General features: G+C 39.2%; 1 long non-coding RNA gene across 1 annotated transcript; it reads left to right on the forward strand.

Moving 5' to 3' along the window:
* The first annotated feature begins 215 nt into the window (after window positions 1-215).
* Window positions 216-8524, forward strand: LOC143270591 (uncharacterized). The gene is made up of 2 exons (XR_013047803.1): window positions 216-478; window positions 5279-8524. It is a non-coding gene; the product is annotated as an uncharacterized LOC143270591 (long non-coding RNA).
* The last annotated feature ends 8992 nt before the right edge of the window (window positions 8525-17516 follow it).

Here is a 17516-nt window from a genome sequence, read left to right on the forward strand (position 1 = left end):
ACCACTGCCCCGCTCTGTTTCTCTCCTAGACTGAGTCAATCTCATGTAGTCCAGGATGGCTTTGAACTCACAGAGATCCAGATGGATCTCTGCCTCCTGAGTGCTAGGATTAAAGGTGTGTGCCACCACTGCCTGGCTTCTATGTTTAATCTAGTAGCTTGTTCTGTCCTCTGATCTTCTAGCAAATTTTGTGAGAGTACACAATATATCACCACATTTTGTTTTTCAGGAAAATAAAAACAACCATCTTGAAGAATTTAAAGACCTTTCAATAAATCAATGTCCAAAGAAGAAAAGGAAAAAATTACCAAGAAAAGAAATAATGTGATCTCCAAAGTCTGCAAAAAGATGATGGGACCCCTAAGCACACGCATCATTAATTCCAGAACTAGAAAGAAAGTGATGGCTGGACAGAGAAAGGTATATAAAGTATGAGGAGACAGGAACTGAAGCCTTTTCAGGCTGAAGAGTCCTGGAGGTAAGATGTGGCAGGGGCTTGTTGCTTTGTCTCTCTGATCTTCAGGCAAAATTTATTAGGGTGGACAGTATATCACCACAAGGGAGATTGCAGGAAAAAAAGAAATATGGCATGCTTAGATGCTGATGGAAGGTGAGATTTCAAAGAGGGGTTCATGGGAAAGTAACAGCTAATGTCACACCCAGGCTGTTATGAAGGGTATGTACCTCATTTCCAAAGGGATGGTCAGCTTTCATGTACTCCACTTACCATTCATACATTCATGTTTTGACTTCCTAGTGCCTGGCTCTCTTCCATATTTAACACCGAACACCATGTGGAGCAGGGTGAAAAGAGGCAGCACAGGCATGAAAAGGATGAGATGGAGAGAACAACCTATGCCACTGTCTTCTTCCTTTGTGTGTGAGCCTAACCCCAGTTACCTTTGCATCTAATGGGTGGACAAAGGCATCAAAAGCACACATTCATGGTGAGGAAAGAGAATGATACATGGGTTTCTGAGTCACATAAACAAACATCGGAAGTAAAAGAATCGTTACTATTGCATCAAAAGTGTTTCTGCAACCAAGACTTACAACTTTGAACAGCCTGAATGTGAGAGTTGCAGCCTGGCAGAAGAAGGAACCCTTAGCTGAGAGGTTTGCCCCATCCTACCCCTAGCAGGAAGGACTGGAGACAGATAACAAGTTTACTTATAAGCCACCTGGGAAATGAGTGCATGTTTCAAACAACAGAAAAAAAAAAAAAAAAAAAACGGGAGGCAGTACTGCTTTGTCACTGGGAGGTGCTATTAGCATGCAGAGATCCCTGACCTCAGAGTGAGGCAATAGGTAAAAAGTGACTGGGGAAGGGTGGTAAGGGACTCGTTCTCTGCAATGAAGTGTTATCCCTTTTTCTTTTACTTTAGTCCTTTTGAGTCATATTTGATAGGAAGTAAAATGCTATGTGTGATTTTCATGTGACATAACAGTGTTCACCTACCAGGGATGCACTGAAAATCACATTAATAAGTCACTCATTTCAGTTAAATTCCCAGGGCATTTTGACTGTGACAGGTTGTTTGTCACAGAACTAAGTGAGACATTAGAATAAACTGACCATGAAGTTTAACCCTTCACACCAGAAATTGACAAAGAAACCATCTATGCAAGTTTAAGTTTGTAAATGGGAAGAGAGTTCATATATGTTTAGTCCCAAGCAAGCGTTGTACAGCATAGAGGCTCTGAGGGGTTAAGTAGAGTGGCTGTTGTTATTGAGGGAGTGGCAATACTGTACAAACTATACTACATTCACATTGTACTACATATTGTAAGTACTGAAAGACAATTTCAGGTGTAGTGGAGGATGTGTCCACATTCTATGTCAATGAAATGACAATTTCTATAAGGGACTTAAACATTGGTGTATTATATTATCCACAGGGGAAAAAATGAATGACACCTGAGAGAGCATGGAAATTGATGTCTACTGATTTCATTCACAGAGACTAAAATATTTTTTATACTCATAAAATTTGTTATAATATCCCGGCCAGTGGGATATTCAGCAGAGACCCTAGAAGGGGGAATGGCAAAGGAAGGGACAAGAGACACAAAGACTTGACAGCAAGACAGTATTCTGATCAAGCTGCAAAATTTTATTTCTCTCAGGTGGGTTTTATAGTAAGTAGACCAGGAAACTTTCTTTGGGAAAAGATCAGGGGACTGTTGAGTTGTCAAACAACCCAACCAAGCAACCTAACCACAAAACATTGTTGCTAATGGTCACTGTAGCAGAAAGATAAGGAAATGTTGTTATTTTCTAATAACTCAGGACTTGTCCAGGCATGTCAAAAGTTTCTGGTTAGTGGCTCAATATTGGACAACAGAGACTTAACTCAGGCAGGCAATATGGCATGGCTCTTGAAGTTGTCTTCGGCATTATAATATTTAGATGCCAAGTGCCATTTTAATTTTACATAATGGCCCACCTTTCTTCAAGGGAACAGCTATCTGTTAAGTTCAAATGGGAACTTAGGTCAGGCAAAGACAGATAGCTTGAATTAAGATGGACATTTTTTATTAATTTTCTTTTTCCCCGACTATACCTTGACCTTCTCCCAATTTACTAAACCTATTTCTCATGCTTCAGTTTGAAATTATTGTAGAGACAGCCTTGGTAGAGGGTTAAGAAGTAGTTTGCAGTTCTCATAGTTCTCAGAAGGCTAGTACTATTGTGACATGGATGTGTGCTCTGAATTCTTCAGACATTTCTAATGTTGGGGTTCATGCTGGTCAGTTTTAAACATCACCTTAACATACTTTAGACTTACCTAGAAAGAGACTCTTAATGAGGAATTAGCTATATTAGATTGGCCTGTGGACATGCCCATGAGGGATTTTTTTTTTTTTTAATGCACTAATTTGGGTGGTAAGAGCCATCCTGTATATGGGCAGCACCAATTTATAGGCTGGGTCCTGGAAGCTTTAAGAGAAAAGAAAACCAGCTGAGCAGAAGCAATAACCATCATGGGTATATTTGTTTCTGCTCTTGGTTGTGAATGTGTTTGACCAGATGTCTCATGTTCCTTCATCTGAGACTTTGCTGCAATGATAGACTGTAACTTAGAATTGGAAGTTAAATGAACTCTTTGCTTTTTGTCAGGGCATTTGTCACAGAAATAAAAGTGAAAATATGACAGTTTTTCTTTTACCAGTTGATATATTTGAACAAATGAATAATTGTTTATTATGCCAGGAATTTATTTCATCAGAGCCAAAAACCAACTACAAGTCAATATTCTTTTTTTTTCATTGAATGATTCTATAACTACCTTGATGAGCACTGCTACATGTATTTCTGACACAGTATATTAATGAAATAAATAATGTACCTGAAATGTTCACATTTAAGGAGGAGATATAAAAAGAGATAATAGGTAGAGGACTTGCCTAGTATATGGGAGGCCTTATGTTAAATCCCCAGTGTTGAAAAACATAAGTAAAATAAAGGGGACAAGGCCTTAAAAGTTCAATTAAAATCAAACAGGGCTATATGAGTGTGCCCTAATCCAATACAACTTGTGCAATTATAAGAAAACATCAAATGATGAAGATGAGTAATGCAAAGAAGGAAGAAGATCTTCTGTGGAGAGTAAGGTCTGAAAATTAGCCTGAGTTACTCTCCTTGACCTACAAGACCTCCAAACCTATAGGTATATAGCCAAATTTCCTCCAGCCTCTAGAACTGTGAGAAAAGAAATATTTGTGATTAGGGCATACCAGTCTGAAGGATTTTGCTGTGGCTACCCAGGAACTAACCATGTCAGGCACTAGTGCTCATTGTGACTCTTTGGTGGACAGCCCTCAAACAGCACCAGGGCTCCAGCTTTTTACTTCTAGAGAAAATGATCAACTTCTTCTCATATTCTCAGCCTCTCAGGAGAGTAGCAGATGTTGGTAAGCCATAAGGGAAGTCAGTTACAAAGGACATGTATGACATAATCTCAGTGATTCTTTATAGGTTTCCTTTTACTTATCTGAAAACTGCTTTCCTCAAAAAAATATATATTCTTCCTTGTAATTCCAACCTCATAGAACCCAAACCATCTCTCTGAGCTGGTGATTTGCAGCACTTCACCCTTATTTTCAATAATTTTTGCAAATTCTACATATGGTTTAACACATCCTTTGTATATCACTATTAAACCTCAGATACTCAGCTGAAACTTTAGCCCACCAGCCACATATAAGTAGGCATTTCCTTTGCACATGCCCAGTGTGAAAGCTAATTTCAGAAATAGTGTTCTCATTGTTTGTGTCCTTGTTTATAAAGTTTCCACCAAAATACAATGAATATCTTGAAATAGCCATTTATCTATTAGTATTGCTGTTATTGTTAGGTAGGTTTCATGCTTTCATGTAATACTTGGCAAATTGGTCATACTTGTTAGGGAGCTAGCTACAGGAGTATTGGTATAGTGGTTGCATTAGTTAGAGGAGCAGACAATAATATTCCTAGGGGTTAAGGAGTCTTTGAGTGCTGAGGTCTTACTATGGAGGGCTGAACAGAATAGAGCAATCTGCAGTAAGGCAAACACCATAGTCTAAAATCTTCCAACTTTGAACTTTGCACACGGGCTGTAGGACTAATTCCAGAAAAGTGACCCAGCCTTCATTTTCCAATAATACTGTGTAATACTGCAATTGCTGCCATATCTTTAATTGTTAATTTGTTTTTAAGCCTATGCTTTATCATGACATAAAAGACTATCAATAACTCACACCTGAGAGTTACTCCACTTATAGAAATCCATGCCTACTTAAGTATGAATATTTACATACAATTTGATGGCATTTATTCTTCTCTGAAATCCACCCATGGGTCTTAGAAGGTAAAAGATCTTTTACACAGGCTGATCAAATAGGCTTGTTAACATGCATGGAAACAATACATTTCCGTATTATTTAATATTTTAAATGTAAGATGTTATCAAACATTCATTAAATGAATTTTGTATGTCAAGAACTATACAAAACACTTTGATATGTCATGGATTAGCTATTATTTTAATCCTCCATTGCATGTGAGAAAACAGGTTTAGTAATGATTACATGAAGTTACTGTATTTGGCAGACAGTTTCAAATTCGGATCATGCTCCTAGGAACGACACCTCACAGTTCTTCTTGGACAGTCTTTTGTCCTGTTGTAGATTTTGTTTTGTGAGTGTCTGACTGATCTTTCTGGATTCCTCAGGATACACCAGATGGGCTGCCATTACAGGTAACTCCTTCTGATTTTTGCCTGTTCTCCCTACACAGAAGCTTGTTGCTCATGATGATGTTGATGCTGAAGGAACCTCCATGTAAAGCCAGTTTCCTCTATAGATCACTCTTCTAAGCCATCACTGTCAAATGTCTGTGGAGAACAATGACCATGTGTGAAGACACTTTTCTGTTGTTATTTTTGCTATAATTGGATGGGGGCTACTATTGGTATCTAATGGATGAAGACTAGACAAGGTATAAAATATCTTCAAGTTCACAAAATAGGCAACAGCAACAATGTATTATCTACCCCAAGTTTCTATAGTGCCAGTATTAAGAAACCTTGATTTGGAAGGAAAAGGTCAGGAACAGTGGCTTTGAAACAAATACACTCTCCTTGAAATGATCTAATTAACTTCTTTCTAGAAATTTTCTCTTGTTTTTATCCTCAGAAATTGTTGCTGTGGATATCACTCTATATAAATAAAACACTGATGGCCAGTGACCAGGCGGGAAGTATAGGCGGGACAAAGAGAGAGGAGAATTGGGGAAACAGGAAGAAGGAGGAGAGACACTGCAGCCACCGCCAGGACAAGCAGCATGTGAAGACGCTGGGAAGCCACCAGCCACGTGGCAAGGTATAGATTTATAAAAATGGGTTAATTTAAGATAAAAGAACAGTTAGCAAGAAGCCTGCCACGGCCATACAGTTTATAAGTCTGAGTGATTATTTTATATGTGGATTGTGGGACTGCGGGGCTTGGGGAACCTGGAGAGAAGCCCTCCGGCAACAAATTGTTATGTTTCTTTTAATCTAAATTTTGTCCTTATTACAAAATATTTTTACATCATGACCAGATGTTATCTAAACTTCTGTCTCCTCTGATATAATAATAATAATAATAATAATAATAATAATAATAATAATTTGTAACTCCTCAATTGTTTTTCTCCTATAAGATAAGGAAACCATGTCAACATGAACTTTTCATGCAACATGTACTCAGCTTGTGATATTACTCATCTCATCATTGTATTCTCTTTCCCTTTCCCATGTCCTTTGTGAATCCAAATATAAAGCCAGAAAAAGTGGTATCCTTCTTTGTTTCCAAAAAAAAGTAGTAGCTACTACATATGCCATATAGTTTCCTAAGTTCCAATGTAATCTAAACAATTTAAAAATTAAATTTGACACTACTCTTTCTGATGTGGTAGCACACAGCAAGAATTCTAGTCCTCGGGAGCCTGAAGCATGGGACATCAACCTCAAGGCCTGCCTGGACTATAGGACTAGCTCAAAGTTATCTTAGAGTATGTAGTAGAAATGTGCTTAAGAAAAAAAAATTGGGGGGAGATCTACTGAGATGATTACTTTTGATTATCACCTCAATGAGATCTAAATGTCTGAATACTTCTGATTGTCAACTCCAAAGAGACCTGAATATCTGAATACTTCTGATTGTCAACTCCAATGAGATCTGAATGTCAACTAAAAGGCACACCTCTGGGCAGATCTGTGATAGTATTTCCAGGAAGGACTGAGTGAGAAAAGATTCTCCTCCAGAGATGGATATACTTGATAGTGGAATGACAAGACAGAAAAAGTTCCCAGAGAAAAGCCTTTGGTTGATAGTTCATTTCTTCCTGTTGCTGCTGCTGCTGCTGTGGCTGCCAAGCCTTCACTGCTATCAGGTTCCAGCTTCTTCTGTCTTTCAATGTAGACTGAAGAACAAATGCACTCCAGGAATCTTCCAGTCCTTCGCCTCAGATTAGGACTCTGGAGGCATACAGTTCCCTGGAGTAAGCAGCTACTGTGTTCTCAGGCTCTTTAGCAAGCAGAGAGGTGTTCCATCATTGGACTACCCTGTCTCTTTTGTGTAAGCCATGATGGAAAATATCATTTTATAATGTGTATTTACTGAAAGTTTCTAAGTGTGTCCTGAGAAGGAATCTTCTCTTCAGAAGTCACAGGGTTGAAGTCATCAGAAACCAAATCCAAGCTACATCATATAATTGGCTGATTTATAATACAAGTTTAATTCTTACCTCTGATTAATTCTTGACACTGATTGAAAAAGAGTGGAAGCCCACAGCATGGGATAGAAACATGTTAGAAGACCCTAATAATCTCAGGAACACTGAAGTATCTGATTGTTTAAAGCTGCAGCTTTCACAGAAATAAAAAAAAAAAAAGTGCTAACAGATTATTTGAATGGTTGGATGACTTAGAGGTCAAAAGACAGCATGCTGTGCTTAGTGCTGATGAAGGGAATCAAAGACTCAGGGACATGTGGATGCTATATTGGAGATTTTTTTTTTCAGGCTCATCAAATAATGTTTCATGTCTTCACAATTCTTCATCCTCCACATGTGTGCTTATTCAGGATTTCCTAGGACATTGGAAAGTATTTTAGTCTTCCATATGTCTTTACTTACACCTGTCTAAAGGCCATTGACTGGCACTCTCTAACTCACAATTCTGCTCCATTTCTGCACCAAAATTTCATCTAACCAATAATCAGCAAAAATCCATAGTTCTAAAATAACCCAATTGTCTACTTTGGGTAATAAACCATTTCCTTGAGGGATTCTCCCCACAGATAGACGAAATGATAGTTGACAAATGGATGCTACTATAATCCCAGAACTTGGCAAGCAAAACTATGTCCATGTCTTTGCAGATATTTTATCAATCATGACATGGGCAACAGCTCAACCTGAAGAGTCTGATGTTCATGCCATATCACACTTACAGGCTTGCTTTCCTTTATAGGCATTCCTGATATAATCAAATACACTAATGGCCTTGCATACATATCTCAAAAAATCCAAATTTGTTACAACATTTTCATGTTACAAATTAAACTTAGATACCATATACCGATACAGGACAAGCCACTGTAGAACATAAACACTGCACTATTAAATATTGAATTATTACAAGATAATATCCTTTGTCCAGTAAAGATCCTTTATTCTAATAACTCAAGGGATTTAATGTTATTGATAACTCCTGTTTGGTGGTCCACCCTATGCTCTGCTGAATCTATCTGTTGGTTTTTATTAAATATTACATAATTGGCTGTGAAATATAGGATGAATGTTTACAATATATACACATGCACACCTAAGTGTGCCGTTTGACTACTGTTTGCACAGTGGTGAAATGTCAGACATTTATGATGTGGCTGTGATCATGACAGCTCTGTTATCATCTCTGAAAACAAGTCATCATTGAAGGGAATTTCCAAACCCCTTTCTTGCTATTGTCATTATGCTTCTCTGTCTTCTAATAATAGTTGTATCATGGACTTTCTCACCTGAAGAATAATGATCCAATTTACTTCTACTCATAGTAAATCACTCACTTGAGTATTTTTAGGCAGTGTAAAATGACTTATATAGTAATTTACAGAAGAGAGAGGACACTGATATAAATGAGTAAATACTGATGCATCTCAGGACATTTGTGACTCTTAGAAGCTGAAACAGTTTTGAACTTAGTGCTGAAACAGGTCTGTGTTTCCAAGAATGTATACTGAGTGACAATTCTCCTTAGAGAAAATGAAATTAGATCAACTATAGGAAGAGTCTGAATCTTAGAGATCTTGCTCTGGAAATGACACCAGAACTGCAGCAGAGATATAGGCCATGAATGCTGTCTTGATGATGTCATGTAGGACAATGAACAATAAACTGATAGAAACTGAAATACCATCTTTGCTGTAAATAACAAAGACATGTCCGACTGTGTCTAAGCTTAAGTATGTCTAGAGGGCAGAACTTTCCTAAGATGACTGCACATGTTTTGAGAAAGCAACTAACCACTGAAATATTTAGAAAGTTCCATAGATTCTTACCTGGTTATTATCAGTGCTGGAAGACAGAAATGGTAAGAGATAGCATCAGTAGTTCAGTAGGCAACTGAACAGAAATTGTTGGGAATTCTCCAACCAGGTTATTCATGTATATATCAGAAACAAAAATAAATGTTTATTTCTTTACATACACACACACACAAAAACAAACAAACAAACAAACAAACCACAACTTAATCCTGCACAAAGGTAAGGCCAAGACATGCTCTTCCCCAAAGTTTAAGGAATAGATTTGGGCGGGGGGCGGGGGGGGGGGCACCAGAACTGTTGACAAGCTCTGTCACTGTCCTATTTGCATGCTAGACCCTACAGTGACAGATGTGGCTGCTCAACTGGAAAACTTAAAAATGCAGTGGGTCAAGACCACTTGAGACTAGGAAGAAGCAAAGTGTTAGGCCCACAGAAATCCACAAAGATACCCCTACAATAGACTGCTGGCAATGGTCGAGAGACAGCCCAAACTGACCTACTCTGGTGATGGGATGGCCAAACACCCTAATTGTCGTGCTAGAAACCCCATCCAATGACTGAGGGATCTGGATGCAGAGATCCACAGCTAGGCCCCGGGTGGAGCTCCGGGAGTCCAATTAGTGAGAAAGAGGAGGGTTTATATGAGCGAGAATTGTTGAGACCAAGGTTGGATAAAGCACAGGGACAAATAGCCAAATGAATGGAAACACATGAACTATGAACCAATGGCTAAGGGGCCCCCAACTGAATCAGGCCCTCTGAATGGGTGAGACAGTTAATTGGCTTGATCTGTTTGGGAGGCATCCAGGCAGTGGAACCGGGTCCTGTGCTCACTTCATGAGTTGGCTGTTTGGAACCTGGGGCTTATGCAGGGTCGCTTGGCTCGGCCTGGGAGGAGGGGACTGGACCTGCCTGGACTGAGTCTACCAGGTTGATCTCAGTCCTCTGGGAGGCTTTGCCCTGGAGGAGGTGAGAATGGGGGGTGGGCTGGGGAGAAGGGGAGGGGGGCAGGAGGGGGAAGAACAAGGGAATCCATGGCTGATATGTAGAACTAAATTGTATTGTAAAATAAAATAATAAAAAATTAAAAAAAAATGCAGTGATTCTGATTGTGGGTGGAGGGTAGTCCGTCTCTTTCCCTGATTATCCTTGGCATTGCCCACATGGTGGTGGGACAATTATTCATTGGCTCAACAACATGGATTTCTTCTCACCAATACTAAACTGGCTATGGCTGCCACTGAGTGCCAAATATGCCAGCAACAGACACCAATTCTAAGCCCCCCATGTGTCACTATTCTTTGGGGTGACCAGCCAACCACCTAGTGGGAGTTGACTACATTGGAGCATTTCTCTTGTGCTGGACTTTGTTCTTAGTGGAATAGAAACTTATTTTAGGTAGAGATTTGCCTCCCCCCCCCCCACAGGAAGCTACTACAAAAATTATCATCCATGAACTTACAGAATGCCTTATCCACCATCATAATATTCCACATGTGTAACAAGAATTGCTAAATAGTCTTATTAATTAAAAAAACTGGAGCCAAATATTGGGGTTAAAACCAAGAGATTAGAGGAATAGGACAAGCCATATACAACCTCATCTTACCAGCCCTCAGCCTCCAAAGAGACCTACTTCCTGTATACCCACACCTATATTCCTTTCTGTTCTGCATCTCACGTCCTCTCTCTACCCAGCTACATCACTTCCTGTCTATCTGTACAGACCTCCAGACCTCTATGGTTAGTGCTGGGATTAAGGGTGTGTGTTACTATGCCTGGCTCTGTTCTCCAGTTTGTCCTTGAACTCACAGAGATCTAGATAGATCTCTGCCTCCCAAATGCTAGGATAAAAGGTGTATGCTACCATTGCCTGACATCTATGTTTAATATAGTGGCTGGCTTTTTCCTCTGATCCTTAGACAAGCTTTATTAGGGTGCACAATATATTGGGGGGGGGCACAATATATCACCACACACAAGGTATTCCCTCTGACTACAGAACTCATATCACAGGCAAAGCAATGCCATAGTAAGCCAGTTTAGTGATTCATAAAGTGTAAATGGGAGTGGTACCACTCTCATTACTCTTAGTAACCCACTACCAAATATCTGCTTCCCATGACCTCAACATTCTGATTCCAGAAGGAAGTGCCTATCCCTCTATTGGGCTGCTGGGGAAATGGCTACTAATTTTTCTTGATGTTACCTTCCAGCTTCTTTGGCTTTCCAACATGAGCTAAAGACTGGAGACTCTCAAGAAATATTCTAGATCTTCAGCACCAGATTGCAACTGTTGAGGCATCCAGATCCATGAACTAGGCAACTACCAGATTCTCAGTATCTCTGGTATACGAACACCCATTGTTGAGCTACTCAGTCTCTATCCTGTAGGCCATTCTAATAAATCTTTTCATAGTATCTATGTACCCCATTGGTTGAATCACTAGAGAACTTTATTGAATACAACCACACTTAGAGTTTTCAAAATAAAATAACCATAATGACACAGATATATATGTAAACAGAAAATAACTTTTACTAAAACATTCATTAAAGTCAAGCCCACTCTTTGGAGGCTGAGTTAGAAAGTGACTATAGCAGACTTTCATTGCCTGATCCTGAGTATATATATGCCTTAAGTTTTAGTTATTTCTTATCCACAGAAAAACTGAATATAAGTAGATCAATGATTTTTGCTCAGTCAGCCACCAGTAATATTGTCTCCTTTTTAACAACCCCAACTCTTTCTGTGGTAATTGTTAAGCACTGAACTTCACCTAGAATCTCACCTTGCCAAGTTCCTTTACCTCTTTGACCTTTGTTCCTAATGGACACTAGGCTTATCATTGCAAATCCTGACTTACAGGTCAGAATTCAATGTTCTGAGAAAACTGTTCTATGGTTTATATATATGAGGTATAATTACAGGGACTTTGTTTTCTTTTCTTTTATATCACTGAGGTTCTTAGTCAGCTAGGTGTCCACAAGAAAAATGTCCTCGCATTACTTTGGGCATCATTGCTAGGCTGTGATGCTTGTTACATTAGGTATATTTGTGCACTTTTATTTAGGATACTTTCCATTTTCAATGTGCTTATCAATGTGTAACACTATAGTAAATCAAAGAGAAGCCATATTTTGGTTCAAATTGTTGCATCTGCAGCTTGGGCAATTATAGTTGTCCCTTAAGTTGAATTCCTGTGCAGTTACTGGAGACATGCCCTCAAAGGGGATACTGAGATCCTGGTCCTTTCCTCTCCCTCTTTGCTTCCTGGCTACCATGAAGTAAAAAGGCCACCTCCCTGCTGTGCTCCCATGATGATATTCTGAACTATCATATACCCAGCAACAGGGCCCACTAGCCAATACCTGCCACCACTGAACAGGGAGCTAAACAAATCTTTTCTCTTTTAAGATAATTTCCTTGGGCCTTTTGTTGTAATGATGGAAAGTTAACACTATATTTTCCAAAGTAATGTGTTGTTAAATGTAACTCACTTTTAATATACAGTGTTAATTCTCTGTAAGATACAGGAGGGCAGGGATTTTGATCACTTGTATTTCTAGCACCTCAAGAAGCTCTGTGTTTGTGAAAAAAAACAAAATGATGAAGGAAGGAGTGAGGAAATGAAGGAAAGGGGGCAGAGAAGAGAAGAGTGGGAAGAGGAACAGAAAGAGAGTGGGGATTAAAAGAAAGAAATGTAAGAAGAAAACAGTCTGAGAGAGCTCTTCATGTGAGCTCAGTAAACATAATTTTTCACTTTTTGACATATTTCAAACCCTAAACTCTTTCTGTGAGAAAAAACATCTTTTTTCCCTCCAGATCCCCCCCCCCAAATTTGGGCACAAAACATAAGTCTCTCTCTCTCTCTCTCTCTCTCTCTCTCTCTCTCTCTCTCTCTCTCTCTCTCTCTCTCTCTCTCTCCCTCTCTCTCTCTCTCTCTCTCTCTCTCTCTCTCTCTCTCTGACACACACACATACACTCACACACACACATACACACTCAAACACACACACACACACACACACACACACACACGCGCACACGCGCACACACACACACTCAGTCAGGAAAGACTTCTATATTACATGTGTGGAACTACAAGCTCCCAATCTCAATTTTATTCTCTCTCTCCTTCACTATTGTATATTTGACAAACATCCCTTCTCAATGTTTGGGCAGCTTCATCCATGAGTCACCACAGTGAAAAGGGCAAGACAAATAGTAATCCCTTTCATTTAATTTTTCCTTGTCATAAACAAAGACACACATTCTTCTGGGATCCTCTATTACTTTTAAGTCTGGTCCAGAAACTCACATGAAGGAAACCAGAGCCTACTCCTGTCAGAGAGGCCACCAGAATGAAAGCACATACAGCTTGGCTACCATATGCCAGAGTGAGCACACACACCATGGCTACCACAAAACTTAATGGCATCTCAGGCTTTAGGGATAGTTTAAATGCTTTCTTTGACTCCTGCTTTGTTTTACTTTGCTTTTTTTTTTCACGATGCTTTTGTTTTGTAATGAAAGATATAAGACTAGAGTAGAACAAGACAGAGGACTGCTTTCTTGACATCTGCCACTAAAATTTCAAAGTTGCAATAATAATAGTAACAATTTATTAAATCTTGCTCAGAACATCATGGCTTTGCTTAATCTGTTCAGTGTGGTACAAGGACGTTACTGATTCCATTGTTCATAGAAGACACTGGCTGAGGATTTGGCAGGCTGGGAAGCTGCCCACTGTCACAAGTGTCCTGATTGTTAGAAGTGGTAAAAACCAGTCACTTTTCTGACCTGGGAAATGACTTTTATAATTTCCAAAAGACAGAGGCTTAATGGTAAAATCAAGGCAGAATTCAAGCCGAGGCCCTTCTTACTGCGCAGCATGTGCTCTGACTTTCGTGCCATGAACAATCTGTGCTTCCTTAGCTCAACTGTGCTGAGCTTCAGTTCAGAGTGGTCGCTCCTCAGGCATAGGTCTCCAGGACAAGTTTAGCCCTTTGCTGGTGAGTTCTTGAAAGGATGTTTTAGAATATTCTTTACAAGCACTTTCTTTATCCTTGGACTGAACATTCAAGGCATGGCCATAGTAGTGATGTCTGTGAACTCACCCCTCACTGAGAGCTCTCAGTCCAGAATAATAGGAGGATCGATATAGAGTGAACTAGAACACAAAACAAGATCACATCCTTGTACAGCATGTGCTTAGTAGCAAAGAGACCTACTAACTTGTAGAGTTGACATTTCAGGCTATGTAAGTACTTGCTGAAGCAGATGCTAGCTATGGCAGGGTGTTTATCAATGCCTCTCATGTCTAGCCACTGCATGTTCATAACACTCATCAGCCACTATGGCAACCCAACTGTCTCTAGGCACTGATGAGTGTGGCCCATAGGTAGGAGCAAGGTCACCTGCAGCTGAGAATCAGTGCCTAGAGGCATATCTTAACAAAGAAAAGCAAGCAAGTCAACAGGCTATTAATAATGGGATGTGATTTTAATAAGGGAATATTTACAGACCGATTGCTTTAGAAAACTCATCTTGTTCCAATCTCAATAATCTCCTGAGCTGTACAAAATGAAAAGATTTCAATTTTACAGGTCAGGGCATTGAGAAAAAAGAGCTGAACTGACAAAACTCACGGATACAGACTAGGAAAGCTGATGCTTAAATCCTGCCTGTCTAGTCAATCAGGCCCTGAGACATGAGGAGTGTTCCTAACATGTTTCTGTGCTTCATTTTCTCTCCATATCCCCCAGCTGCACCTAGGACAATCAACAGAGAAGGAAAATTTATGTTTTATACTTAGTTATAACCACTCAAAAATACTGTAGTTAATCTTCACAGGCCTCATTGCTGCAACTTAGTTTGAATGATTTAGTTTGAGTCTTACCTAGGGGCCCAGAAGAAATATCTACTAATTCTGAAGGCTGCTTTCTATGTAGAGCCTAAAAGAAAACTCTAAAGAGAAGAAAATGGTTTATCAATGATCAAGTGCAGCCATTTGTTTCCTTTAAAGTGTTTTCAGAAGACACGTGTAAGGAAAGCAGGAGTGACAGGGAGAGGGGATGGAGAACATAACATCTAGATGTTCTCCCCCTTTTTAATAAGAGAAGAACAAGGAAATCTAAGGATGAGAAGAGTGTTTTCCTTTCTATTCAATATTCTACAATTGATTCTGAAAACCTCCAGTAGATTATTTCCTTTATAAATATGGAATGATGTAAATAGTTTGCCATTGGGATGACACAGCCCCCTATTCATTCCACATTTCAGTAGACCACTAAGTCCTGCTTCTGGTGACCATTGCATCTGTGCTCTTTTGTTTCTGTGGTCTGTTTATACACCAGCCCCACTAGTAGGGCACGAAGATCAACAGTTACTGGAACCATCGCTGAGAGGCCACTAAATCAATGGGCGTCACTGTGCAGGATCTGTGAAGTGAGAAGTGATGAGAGTGCCAGCTAGGTACAGGGTCTGAGTGGCTGAAACCCTATTTCACTATTAGAACGGGAGGTTTGAAGGGCTAGAAAGAATCAGGAATGCATGGCAGATCTCTGAGAGTCAAATACAGATCTGCATGCATGGTTATGCACTGGTGCTCCTTGGTGCTGGGCTGTGGTTTCCAGGATTGGATTTAAAAGTCTCTAATAGGTAGGATACTGTTTATATGCCTAACTTAAGTTCCTTGTCTTTGTGCCACTCTAGTGGGGGAGATCTGCTAGTTAATGTAATGAACAGAGAAGTCAGCTAACAAAATGCAAGGCAAGTAAGTTCTCTTCATGTACTTGCAAATGACATCAGGAATTAGTGTAGGAAACATTGGCTTGACAACAAATCTGTTGCATCTACTTCCTAGTACTACATGAAGCAGAGATGATGGCCAAATCTCAATTTAACCAAAGTATATTTTACAGATTTTGAAAACATTGCTTCTCAGCCTTTTGGCTAAGCTCATGTGTAGATTTCTGCAGCAAAGCTAAGGTTTCCTCCATTTACCTCAAACACACACACACACACACACACACACACACACACGTGCGCATGAACATACATACATGTCTAAATCTCTAAATATATATTTACCCAATATTCCTAAAATTATTAAAATAATACTCCTAGTAATATTTTCTACATGTGAACCATCAATTATTTCTGGTTCAACACCTTTTAAATGACCAAATCTGTCCAATTCTGAATCTCACCAACTCCTATTCACATTGTAGGTCTACACTTAAATGTCACTTACAAGTTTTATTCACTAACATCTTAATTAAAATTAGGTTCCCATGTCTCTCATTCTTTTTAAAAATGTATTTATTGTTTCATAGAATTTAGAGATATGCATAATCTTATTTTTATAATGTCTGTCCCCCCCATATGCTCAGCTCCAGTGACATAGTGTATATAATGGATGAAACAAATGAGTGTAAAATGTTATTGACAGTGACCATGTATTGAGTTACCCCTGTTTCTGGCAAGTTCTGGATACGTTTTGTGTGTTTCTTTGTTTCTTTTTGTTCTAAAATGTCTGTGATATTCCTGTATGTATTTAAATAAAATTATTTTTCTTGAGTCATCTGTAATAAGTCCTTCCTTACAGCAGAAGTGTCCTAAGTCATATCCAGAAATGAGGTCACATTGGCATAACAGTCAAATATGAAAACAAACTGACCTTCCCACATGAACTTCTGAAGTCTAACCATTTAGCGAACTGGTGTCTGACCCCATCTCATGAAGATACACTAGTCTGTAAAAATAACCCACAATTAATGAAAACAGAGGCCATGAATTTGAAAGTGAGCAAGGAGGAGTCTGCTGCTAAATTGTACCTTCTAAACATGACAGAGAAGCTGAACTCATAAAATGTCAACAATATGGCTGCCTAAACTAGACATGAATAATGACAGCAACAGTAGACATGAAAATATGGATGGGGAGTACTTCACAAGGTTCTACCACCAGATGAAGAGCTATAGACAATCAATGGTTGTTGAGGGAGAATCAGTTTGCTACAGGGACAAGCCCTCTGGTAGATTACTCAGTTCGGAGTGGTCATCCCTGAACACATGTCCATAATAATACACGATAATAACTATAGAAGTTATGAGTTTAAGAGGCTGTAGGGGTGTTAGAGAAGGAACTAGAAAAGAAAATGGAAAGTAGAAATGATATAATTATAGTACTCATGTATGAAATTCTCAAAAGAATTTTTTTTAAATAAAAGACAGACATACAGAGAATCGCTTAGGAATAGAGAGCCAAGAAATAAGTCACACATCTGGAGTAAATTGACTTTTAGCAAGGGTTTCAAGATGATGTAACAGAGAAATGATAGGCTTTGCTATAAATGGAATCAAGAAGACCATCTGAGGATCTAAAAGCAAGAGCCCAAACTAGCAGAGGGATATGCTGAGCAAAAGCTTGACACTAT

Source organism: Peromyscus maniculatus, chromosome 1, assembly GCF_049852395.1.
Source record: "Peromyscus maniculatus bairdii isolate BWxNUB_F1_BW_parent chromosome 1, HU_Pman_BW_mat_3.1, whole genome shotgun sequence".
NCBI classification, from domain to species: Eukaryota; Metazoa; Chordata; class Mammalia; order Rodentia; family Cricetidae; genus Peromyscus; species Peromyscus maniculatus.